Source organism: Aulonocara stuartgranti, assembly GCF_965226115.1.
Source record: "Aulonocara stuartgranti genome assembly, chromosome: 2".
Lineage (NCBI taxonomy): Eukaryota > Metazoa > Chordata > Actinopteri > Cichliformes > Cichlidae > Aulonocara > Aulonocara stuartgranti.
The window spans coordinates 26329813-26342500 of record NC_138940.1 but is presented as its reverse complement, the minus strand read 5'-3'; the positions used below and the strand labels follow the sequence as shown (position 1 = coordinate 26342500).

Here is a 12688-nt window from a genome sequence, read left to right as displayed (position 1 = left end):
TGTGTGTACAGATTACACATGTTAGACCTCAAAGTCTTTGTTATGTTAAATTAAATGAAACTTAAAATTAAAAACAATAAGGGCTCCATATCCTTCAATATTTGGTTTACAGAGTGAAATAATTATGAAAAGCTGGTACGCAATCGTGAAGCAATATTAAATGGAATAATGTTGGACCTCCTTTTGCCTTCAGTGATGCCTTAATTCTTCATTCACAGATTGAACAAGGTGCTGGAAACATTCCTCAGAGATTTTGGTCAATATTGAGAGGACATGCAGTTTGTTTGTTGGCTGCACATCCACAATGTCGCTCTATTGGATTGAGGTCTGCTGACTGTGGAGGCCAACTGAGTACAGTGATCTCATTGTCATGTTCAAGAAACTAGTTTGAGATGATCTGAGCTTTGTGGCATGCTTTCATGTTGTTTACATCAGCAGTCCCCAACCCCCGGGCCACGGACCGGTACCGGTCCTTGAGTCGTTTGGTATCGGGCCGCGAGAGTTGAGGGCGGCTCGGGTGTAAAATTTTATGATTTTTCAGGGTTTTTTATCATTGACTCAGTTTCCCTGGGTCTTTTCTCGTGTTGTAGTTGTACGGCTCATTTTAAAAGAAATAGTTACACGTTACTATAGCGGCCAGAATGCATTAAGGGGTAGATGTTGTTGGCGGTTTTCAGGAGGACGCTGCTAATAAAGTTAAACATTTACACAGGGAATTTGCGTTTCTTATTATATTTGCAAAATACCACAGTTTTTGTCTTGGTCGTATCATTTTATTTTGTTGCATTTATTTGGACGGTCTGTGAAAATATTGTCTGACATTAAACCGGTCCGTGGCGCAAAAAAGGTTGGGGACTGCTGATTTAGATCACGTTCTGACTCCACCATCAAAACGTTGCAGTAAAAAATTGAGACCCATCAGACCAGGCAACTTTGTTCCAGTTCTCTATTGTGCAATTTTGGTGTCCCAGTGCGAATTGTACCCTCAGTTTTCCGTTCTTAGCTGTGGCGTTTGGTGCAGTCTTCTGCTGCTCTGACCCATCTGCTTCAAAGTTTGACGTGTTGTGCACTCAGAAATGCTCTTCTGCATAGCTCGGTTGTAATAAGTAGTAATTAGAGTTACTGTTGCTATTGTTCTCCGACCTCTGATTTCAACAAGACATTTTCTCCAGAGATCTGCTACTACCTAGGTATCTTCCCTTTTTCAGATAATTCCTCAGAGATGGTTCTGTGGGGAATCCCAGTAGATCTACAATTTTTAAAATACTCAGCCAATCACGCCGGATTCAAAGTCACTTAAATCACCTTTCTTCCCCATTCTGCTGCTTGGTTTAAACTTCGGCAGGTCGTCTTGACCACGTCTATATGCCTAAATACAATGAGGTGCTGCCATGTGATTGGCTAGATATTTACATTAGATATTTGCAATGAGGGGCAGTTGATAAAGTGCCTGCTGAGTGTATATCAATAGCTGTCTGCTTGTGTTTGGTCTTCCAAACACTATACAGGGAGTGAATAAGTGTAAAAGCCAAATACAGCTTTAGCACTTCACCCTCCTGCCCCCACATATCTGGTTCCAAAAATTAAAAAAGCTAAAATCGAACCATAAAAACAGGAGTTCACTAACCATTGGGTGACATTACAGCGGCTATATTCATACTTTCATACAAGCTCCTGGTTTTAAATGACATAATAAAAAAAGAGAAATACAGCCTCAACAAGTCTTCACCGCTGATCCACTTAACTACCTGTGAGACATAAGGGAGACACTAGGAGGTCATGGAAGCTCACTGTAACCTTTAAAACCACCACGTTGATTTCTTTTGAGAGCACACGATGTGACAGCAAACTGAAATGCCGTTGGAGAGAGCAGAGCCGCGGCTACCTCGACGACCGCTACTTGTACACGCGGATATGAATACAACAATGCCCACTCACAGAGGAGGGCTTTGACTCATGGCCTTTTGTTCTGCAACACTACAATTCCTCAGAATAAATAGGAGACACGGGCTGAGCGCAACGCAACAGACACACACAGAAGGTAACCGCTGCTGCTGATAACTACAGGGAGGAGGTGAGTGTGAGCGCTTCTCACAGGGAGATAAGCCCGATCAATAAAAACACAAGCAAGCGATAAGGCTGAGATGAGGTAAACAGGTTGCATTTGACTCACGGGAAAATGTTGCGTTCTATAAACGAGTGTGTAGTCCCAGGATGAGGCGATGCCAGAGTGAGCGGCGGAGCTATTCACGTCATCCTTCTGAGTTGGTGACATTTAAAGACAAAAGGGTCTGTCCGGCCTCCTACACTCTCAGACCTTTCCCCTCTGAAGGTCAAAGGGTTCGGTCTGTCTCATGAGGATGAGGTAATTGTTAAGCAGTCAGTTGGGAGGTCAACTCACCATGCAGTCAGTTATATACCACCAAATAATGGGCAAAGTACACTTTTGCAGGGATTAAATGTCAAAAAGTGAGTCTGGCAGTTAAACTGATTTTGATTGACAGAAATGAGTGTGGGCCACCAAGCCAACTCCCGATGATGCCAAATCCACCCATGCTCACTCACACTTACACTTAAACCTGTTATACATCATGAATCTGTGATGTTCTGTACTTTGCAGTACTTATGTGAAAGTGTGAAAGTTGGGGACTTTCAGAATATCTCTGGCAGATAGCGCTGGACAACTTTAGGATTAAACCTGCATAGCAGCCATGTTACCTCATAGATAAACAATCGGAATCAGTGTTAGCCAACTGACACAACCACTGCTCTGCAGGTTTAATTTGCGAAGTTGTGACTTTGCTGCATTTAAGTTTCAAAATCTGTTAAGAGGAAGTGGCAGGAACGGTAAAATACTCCCAAAGATTAATCTCCAGCTATAAGGAAACACCTGCCACTCGGGGCCAATGATTAACTTGGGTGTGTTCTCTGTATGGGCACTTGTAACCTGTGAGTGAGAACAGGGGCCATGCTAATGCAGCAAGCATTGTGGTTCACATGGTTAACACACTGGTTAGAAATTACACAGAACTTGCTGCCAGTTACTTACACAGTTCCTGATAGAAACTACTCTTGACTGTGGTGGGTTCGAAAGCTAAACAGCATTAAATCAAACCGTGGCAGAATAAAGGCTGGCAGCCCTGCATGCTTGGCCAGGTCCTGCAGTGATTTTCTTAACCTGGCCTGGCTTTAATTGCAGTGACAGACGGCCTTGAGTGCAGATCAGGCCAAGCCACGGGGAGAGGGATGAGCGAAGGGGAGGAGTGTTGAGTGTAAGAACATGACACTTTCACCTTAGTGCAATCAGACATGGAGTTTTGGGGATGACCGCACACAAAACGCACAAGGAGAATAGGGTACGGGATAAGCTCGGGATCAGGAGAAGTAGAACAGAGGTTGGAGGAAAGGGGAAATCTGTGGAACGCTGAGGCGGAGCAAAACCAGTGAGTGGAAGGAGAGCTGATTAGTGTTTGATTAGGTGGCTAGCCTGAGGGGAAATATCACATGAGGAGGACTGTGCCATTACTGCTGTGCTCTCCCCATTCCACCATCTGCTTGAGTGTAGTACACATGATTGGCTTTCTGTGCACTTTTGTGCCACAAAATAATATCAAGATAAACAGCATATTGCATCGTATGGAGCACATTTGGGGGGGAGGACATTCAGTTGCACCTTTGGTGCCTGCATTAAAACAAGCAAAGTATGAGAGTGCAGAGCTGGGAGAGCCCACTAAACATCAGTCTGATTGATGGACCACAATCTGGATCCTCTAATCTTTACTACGCTCACCAAATAGTCAGCAGAATATGTGTTTCATCAGCTGCTTGTGGTTTAGGGAGACAGACACAGAGGCACACTCACAAATGCACACTCACCGGGGGGGAGCATCAGTCCCCCAGAGCTCAAACAGCTGAACGAGGAGCTCTCATCAGCTGTTTGGCTGATTCTGCTGAGAGAAGAGCACCAAAGACTGACTGTGTCAAAAGAAATAAATAAAAAGCCCTAAAAAAAATCCAACAATCTCCCGCATAGAGCTTAGATTTAATATTCTAGAGTGTACAATGTGCCTATAAATAGTGTCACAGCCTTTTTTTTCTTTAATAGATCGAGAGCACATGATCATTTGGGATTATTTGAGCTTAAATCAATATACAGTGTGACAGCCAAGGTATTAGTTTTACACTGATACAAAAGAGAGATCGTTATATTTGCTCTGCAGATTCTTCAAATAGTTATCAAATTATTACTTCTCTTTACTGATTGGCGTAACAAGTTTCTGCACACACACAAAAAACAAACTACATGAAAGCAATCTGCTGTCACAGACACAGAGGTTAAAGCTCTGATTGCAGAATTTTATCTCCTGGGTGATCACATGGAGGAATGTGTTTTTATGTGGCGACTTGAAGCCTAAACAGCACTTAAGCTGTCTGGGTGATTGCCATGCAGTGACGAGCGCAATCTCACAGCAGCAGAGACAGCAGCATCACCCCGCCATCACCTCCAATCCTAAATTACAGGAATGGTTAGCGCGCAGTCTCCAACAACAGCCTGCACTTGTCTCTCTGATGTGCGCTTGCTCTTGCGTCAGCATACGCCCATAACCACGGCAGTCAAAGGACTCCTTCTGCAACGCTCCGCGACTTCTCGGGTCAGAGGTCACCTGTGGCCTCTGGTCTCCACGACGACAGCCTGGCAGTCCCCAAGACATCCCCCCACAGGCACCAACCTCCTTCCCCCTCCCACGCCATCCAAACACAGACGCTCACAGAGAAACAGCTTTTGTCCCCAAACTCCTGGGCATCAAACAGAGAGCCAAACATTTACAACCGTGCAGGCCCAACAGTAGAAGTGCAGGAGACCACCAAAGCTGCAAAGTGACCAGAGTTAAAGGCTAAAAAGAACAAAAATATATGGGTCCACCAACCCCCCTTCTCTTTAACATACTCACTGACAGGGTGAAAGCACTGCAGACGGCTGGGTAGCCGTAAGGATTAACCCTGATTTAGGAGCTAAAAACTTGCTGTGTCACTTTAAAGGCTTTAATCTGCACAGGCAAGCTTATCAAGCGCGGTCCTTTCACGTCTTAAGTTTTTATTTATTGATTGATTTATTGGATCATCATTGACCACAACGCACCATGCACTGACACAATTTCCAGCTGCAGCTCTGCATGCGCAGCAGTGGAAGCAGATAACGGCAAGATTGGGAAAAACAAACTGGCACTCACCATATTCCGCATGCAGGACATCTCTGGAACCAGCACGGCCACTCTGCTGCAGTTCTGTATCCCGGTGCTTATAAGCAGGGAGGAAAAAAAGATTAAAAAAAAAAGTAGAAGAAAAAAGGTGGCTCCCCGGGGGTATTTTCCAGTACTTTGGCGATCGACCGGCGTGGAGAGAGTGGAGTTCAGACTGGGACTGTGTGGTTTCCCTCTCAGAGGTTTGAATAGCGGAGAGCAGAATGAGGGAAAACACGAGAGGCAGGGAAACATGCGCCTGTCCTGTCCCCCGGTAACGCTGACACACTTAGCTGAGAGGAGGAGAGGCAGCGACATCTACCGACAGTAGAAGCTCATGCAAGAAAATCAGAAGCAGCGTGGATAATATGATTAATAATAGCAATAAAACAATAAAGTAATAATAAAAATAAATAGAAATATTTTAGGTGATACCAGAGCTAGACTATTAGCAGGCAAAGAGGGCGAACACTACTGGAGTACTCACTTTTAGTAGTTTTAATCTATACAAATTTGTAAGAGAAAAATCAGCTGATTCATACGGAGCCCCTCTGATGACATGGTCCAAAAAATAAATTGTGGCCACGAAAGATCATTTCGAGGCCACGAAATAGGTATAACGTGCCCTCGAAATACTTATTTGTGGCCACGAAACACTTGATGATATATATATATATATATATATATATATATATATATATATATATATATATATATATATATATATATATCATCCCAGGGCACATTCACTAGAACCTGCGTCAGCCATAGTACGGAGTCCTTGCTGTTGGTGATGTCCTTAAGGTGAGTGTATTATATTTTATATTTATTTCATATTGTTATCCCGCAATTCGGCAGTTATTTATTCAGACCTATATTGTTACTATGTTCTAAAGGGTATCTGCTGACGTTTCAAATGTTGTATCCTCATGTTGTTACTACACGTTGTTTTGTTGTGCTAATATGTAGCCGTAAACTCATTTTTAACTGTAGGACGTGCGGCGGCCCCGCAGCACACTTTCAAAGTAGAGCAAGGCTGAAGGCTACTAATAAACGAGGTATGTTCAACATAAAACCTTAGTTCTCTGTGTCACGAAGGTGTCTCTCTTTTACCCTGGCCACATCACCATACTAGCTGGTGCAACTAATCTGGTCTGGACAATAATAACAGTTTTAGATGGAAAGCATCTTAAAATTGCCTTTTTTTTGCTGAACATCTCCTTTGAAAGTAGCATCATGTGAGTCACACTTGTTAAGGTAATACATGCTAAATGAGCCGTAGCTTTCAATGCATCACCGGATGATGATGATGATGCCTTGCAGTTACAGTAGCTCACTGCGGGTATCACGTTGCCAAGGGAACTAATAAAGCATACAGTGATCGGAATGATTTTGTATTGATGCAGGTTGTCATTGCTCATGCTGAACTACTTAAACTCCAAGTAGACGGTCGCTCCATTCCTCATTACCATAGATAATATCTAAGTAATAAAACAATCATTATCAAATTCTGATTTGCCATAGATAAAGTGATTTTATAGGTAGGTTATCATGTAAAAATCTGCTACATAAAATTTATAACTGAGTGTAAAAATACTTATTTCATTTTCATGTGGTTTAGAGGTCTCGGCTGCGAGAATTCTTAACAGAGCGTAAAGCTGAAGAAGATGTGATCAAGAAACTTGAAGATGAGAATGTAAGCCACTGCAGCTGTTGCTGTGTGCGTGCGTGTGTGTCTGTGTGTTTGTTTTTGAACGGAGAGCCGCAATCCACAATTTGCTATGCACATTCTAAAAATATTTATTGAATTTCATATTTTTGTTTAATCAGTGACATTAATTAATGACGTGATATGTTTAAAGAGTAATTTTAAAAGTAATTTTTGTTCATCTTATGTTGGACAAATGTGTACCACATTACCAAAAGTATCTGTTATCAAAAGTAGATAGCAAAAAACAACTCTAAAATATGCAGTTGTATGTATTCATTGTTTTTTTAATATTGACAATTTTATTAATTTGTTATTTATATTTTTCAGATTGATGAAACTGTCATTCCCTTAATGACAGACAATGACCTGGCAAAGTACATCCCCAAAGTTGGCGATAGAGTCTCCACTGTGGCCTTCTGCTGACAAGCAACACTGTCACGGACGTCACCATCCAGGAAAGAATCTATACTCTCAAGGCTACGACATAGACTGACAGGAGCTGAGGGAATGCCTCCTAAAAAGAAATTGTCTCAGTGGGCAGAAAATACAAATGCAAAACGAACAGTGAGACGAATTGAGGTTGGCTGGATGGATTTTGATGAGGAGAAGGGTGGGTTCAAACAGGTGAAGTCTGTAAGTGGTGGTGGAACAAGGCATTTATCTGTAGATAAAAATGAAACAGTGTCAAATATCAAACTTATGGCTGAAAATCTGTTTTTCCCCAATGGCACCTCAAAAAACCCCAAAAGTCTTTCACACTATTCAACTCATATTGAGAGCTCACAGATGCATGTGGATGCTTCCAGTACAGTTGATGAGTTGTATAAGCAAAGTAAAGTCAAAATTCTGCGACTTTATCTGTGTACCAGAAAGAAAACACAACAGCATCCCCAAGACGTAGAGGCCGATCATGCAATAACCCAGCCCTCTGTGGTAGATCTCACTGGCAATGAACCTAATCAGGCCGCTGATGATCTGTTGGTGGAAAACATAAATTCAGAACCATCAAACTTTGTAATTAATGATGGAGCTTCCATAAGTGGATATTTGGAACTGAATGACACATTACCATGGGATGGTCTGCCAAATGTAGGTGAAAGTGAAGATTCTGATGCAGTTGTTATTATTAGTGGGGATAACATGGTGGATATTAGTGTGGTTGAACTAAACCCTGAAACACTGTTTACAGAAAAAGAGTCGGATCCACCTCATCACACATTGTCTCTCTCACCGGGGCTGACAGGAGAGGCCAATATTCCTGACCAAGCAACCCCTGAACCACGATCTTGTCCCGTAATACTGACTGTTAGAAGAGGTCATTGTCTTACTGATTTGATCAGTGCCTTTAAGGACTCAAACATTATTTCATCTGAGGTCAATATCAAAATGTTGTCACCAAATGGAGAGCTTGAACAGGGGGAAGGAAGTGGTGTTTTGCGGGACTGCCTGACAGAATTTTGGATGGATTTCTTTTTTTTTATTATTTTCTTTTTTATTTTCTTTTTTTTTCATCAATGTGATATTTTTTCCTCAGATATTTTTATTAAAGTTTCTGCATCCATTTTTACAAAAGACAAATTGAACAATATGCCGTTTTCTTTTTGAAGAACATAAAACAATATGAAACATACACTCCCACCTCATAATTATAGGAGTACCAGTGGGTGTACAAAAAGAAAAAAGAAAGGGTCCAATCTAATAATACGAGTAGCAAACCCTGGAGTACAAGATAACAGTTCCTGAGTGTACAAGAGAGATGTGGAGAGTTTCAAAGCCCACACCCCCACACAGACACAGAAAAAACAAAACACACAAACCAAGAAAAAAAAACAAAACAAAAAAAAAAAAAAACACAAACATAATGAGTGGTCAGCTTAGTTGTAGAGATTTCTATGACAGCTGCACATTGGGAGTTGAGGTGAAAGTCCCATTCACCCGGCATGACTTTCAGTGTGAAGAATGGCAGGCTATAGCTAGAGTGTTTGTTGTAGGGTGGAAACAAGCTGGTTACTTCCCAGTGAAGCTTGCAATACCCTTTCTGGAGGAGATATTGTACGGCTCGACAACCAGTAGTTTAAAAGATTCCTTTCTTTTGTACGTCTCACAAGAAGAGCGATCTGTTCTCCTGAAGGCTTTGGATGACTTCAATTCAGTGGATACAGATGAATTGCTGGAAGTACTTGATGCACATGAGTGCAAGCAGGTTCCTACCAAGGACACACTGCTCCCTGTTTTGGCACAGATAGGACACAAAGTACTTATTCAGGCCCCAATGTTTGTAATCAAGTGCTGGCGTCCCGTTGTGGGTTCTGTAGCTGGTTTACTCCCACCAGAAGGACTGCATCATTTCATAGCAGAAAAAAAACCGACTGTAAAAACAGTGAAGGAGCTTCTAATCTTTCCAGAGGAGATGACAGCTGCCCAGTCAACAGTTTCTCGTTACCTGAAAAGACACATTGGAGAAATTGATTTCAATTATCTTCAGCTTTTCCTGCGGTTCTGTACAGGATCCAATCTGTTGGATAAAGCCATACTAATTGAGTTCATAGAAACTACAGATTTCCTCCGCAGACCACAATCCCACACATGTGAATGTGTACTAAAGCTGCCCCTTGGTTATCACAGCTATCCAGACTTTCGCAGTGAATTTAACAGCATTCTCGCAAGCTCTATGTGGGTGATGGATGTGGTGTAGGTCAGTGTTACCCAACCTTGGTTCTCAAGGCACTCTGCCCTACACGTTTTAGGTTTTCCACCCTAACAGTTCATAGAAACACGGGTGTAGTTAACAGTAACATGAAGGAATGAATGTGAATGTTCAATAGACTGGGTGGTTAAGTTCTCTTAACAGTGTAGCCCGTTGTGCCTTTTTCATGTGCAGCCTTTTTTTTTCATCTGGTCAGTAATTGCTTTCTTAGTTTCTCCCCCCAATTAAAATAGTAAGCTAAAGGGAATGTTCAGGTTTTTTGAAGTGGAGTTACCTGTAGTAGACAGCACTTAGCACTCTGATTTTGCAGAAGCAGCAGTGAGTGTTGGGGACAAAATAAGGCAACAAATTGCTTGGGGAATGAGACCACAAAACAACACCAGTTGAAAATACATATACATATTTAAATAACATTTTCAGTGCTTCACCTGGTAGGAATCCGTACACTAAACATAGAAGTGCATCTGTTCCTGCTGCACACATTGTTACTGTGTTTCTGGTTAGTGCCAAAATAAATGACTAATTTTAACATTCTAATACTTTTTTACTACAGGAAGAGTAACAAATATTTCCAATATAGCATACAGTAACAGTTCTACAAACTGGAAGATTGCTGAGTGCTGTCTACTGTATATACATACATAAGTACAACACCATTACAAATACCATATTCCAACTGATTAAGCATGTTCTATATTAAAGTATTTCAGATGTTTGCAGAAATCTTAATAGAAACAAGAATGTGAACCTTTATGTTCCTAATGGGTTTAGAAGAAAAGTTGTCAATTACAGAGATTGGTTACATTGTAAAGAGGTTTGTATAACATTTTAGAAATAACTGTTATTTTATCCTGTTATTATATGCAAAATACAACCTGTTTTTGAGTATGGTGTATTTTGAAAGACACCAGTAAACCATTCTCATTTGTACAAAACTTTGTCCTCTCTGTTACATTCTATACATCTTTAAACATGAACATGTCTAATGACACCGCTGAAAGTTATTTAACTACTCATTCTATAATGTCATACACGTGCTGTGATTTTTAAGAAAAGAAGCCGTTCTTTATCAAACATGGGATTGCTTTAATCTATCGAATGAGCGCAGACAAGGATAATGTCCTCCGATCAGAAAAAAACAACATTTAAGTCGTGCTGACTTCTGATCAGTTCAATTGGCAAAGTGTTCCCTGATTTAAAAACTTTGGCTGGGTTGATGCTTCAGCCTCCATTACGCACATACAGAGCGCAGTTGACCTACTTCAACAACATTAGGAATACATTGCATTTACCGTTCGGTAAAGGTAATGTCGTTTTAACTATGTAAACGATTATTTTGTTACCCTTACTGCTAAAACAGCGTAATTTAATGTAATTAATTACCACCACTGGTTATCATAATATGGGCCATTTACCTGAATGATTGGCATGAAGCAGAACTGTGACAGATGAATCAAATCCCCAAAGAAGAATCCTTCGTCCTTCAGTTCTCATAGAAGCTTGATCCATGACTCAACTCCTTCTTTTCTCATCACTCCCCACCAGCTCTCAATTCTCTGGTTTGCGGTACTTGCGCCTGTGATGTAGCTTCTGTCTCCTGCTCTATCATCCCCGTCACTTCTCCGTAAATAACGCTGGAGGTCTCTGACCAACAGAGATGGGCAGTAACGCGTTAACGCGTTACTTGTAATGCGTTACTGTAATCTGATTACTTTTTTCAAGTAACGAGTAAGGGATTACTATTGCAAAATCGGTAATTAGATTACCGTTACTTTCCCGTAGTAAAACCGTGATTTTTTGCGAGAATGTCTCACGACAGTGACGGAAGCGAGTGCGCCGTTAGTGACAACAGCTGTGTGCAGATCAACAATGGATCACATATCGATTGTGGGAGAGAGTATGAGCGTGCAGCGTTTAAAGCATGGAAGTACTGACCTTACTTTGAGTTTGATTCCATAAAAAGTGACAAAAACATTAGCGTCCATCGTGCGTGGGAAGAAAACTTCTTTTTACAGCGAAAAAAACCCCTAAACTTCCGAGCAAGCACCGAGTGCGCAACGAGGTAATGGGAAATTCACAGAGAAACTCGCGGATTCTTCAACTGACCGCGGCACACCTGCACCAGGGTAAACCTCCGCCTACCGCAGTCCTGCTTTACAGGTGAAAATAGAGCAACAGGACCGCTGAGTCTTTGACTTTATTTATTTTCTGCTGTGTTTTACTTGCATCTATTTGAAAGAGTGAGTGTAAACACAAAAAATATTTTATTTTATGTGCTGGAATGTGTAGACAATAGGTTTAAATGTTAAACTAATTTATTCAAGTCAGAGAATGTTGCATATAATTAAATTTTTGCTTGATGCATAAAGTTAAAAGATTAAAACTGATAAAACAAGTTTAAAAAAAAGAGACTTTTCCATTTGATTACATTTTGTATGATGGATTATGTAGAAAAAGTAGAATTGGGCTGAAAGATCTATCGCTTTATCACCTCTTCAGGTTGTAAATCGTGTTTTTAAAAAGTAACTAAGTAACTAAGTAATTAATTACTTTTGAAAATAAGTAATCAGTAAAGTAACGGGATTACTTTATTGGGGAAGTAATCAGTAATTAGTTACTGATGACTTTTTTCAAGTAACTTGACCAACACTGCTGACCAACACGTTCTCAGTGCCCATGTCAGTTCGTACGAGCCTGGGGATGATGTTTTTAACGAACACCTTTTATTGCTTGTAATGCACAGACACACCAACAGAGGGCAGTAATATCTCTTCAACATACATTGTAAAATTACTATTACAACACTCCCACTTAATTTTACCATGGAGTTCACTTACTTGACTGCCATTGCTTATTTCTTTCAAAAAACAACATTATGCACCTATATCACGGTGTTACTAGAAAATAAACATTTTCTCTTTTGTTTTGAACTCACACAAAAAATGTACTGTGTCCATCTTAGACAAAACTATTATTCTTCATTACAGTTAAATGCTCACCATCTTAACATAAGCATAGTATAGGCATGTT

At 40.9% G+C, this 12688-nt stretch overlaps 1 protein-coding gene across 1 annotated transcript in view; it reads right to left on the bottom strand.

Moving 5' to 3' along the window:
• The window catches only part of n4bp3 (NEDD4 binding protein 3), a 44572-nt gene extending 39053 nt beyond the window's left edge, over positions 1-5519 (bottom strand). The window contains exon 1 of the mRNA XM_082508526.1: positions 5232-5519. The gene's annotated coding sequence lies outside the window, so the exon portion shown is untranslated. The remainder of the gene's footprint in view (positions 1-5231) is intronic.
• Positions 5520-12688: the final 7169 nt, after the last annotated feature.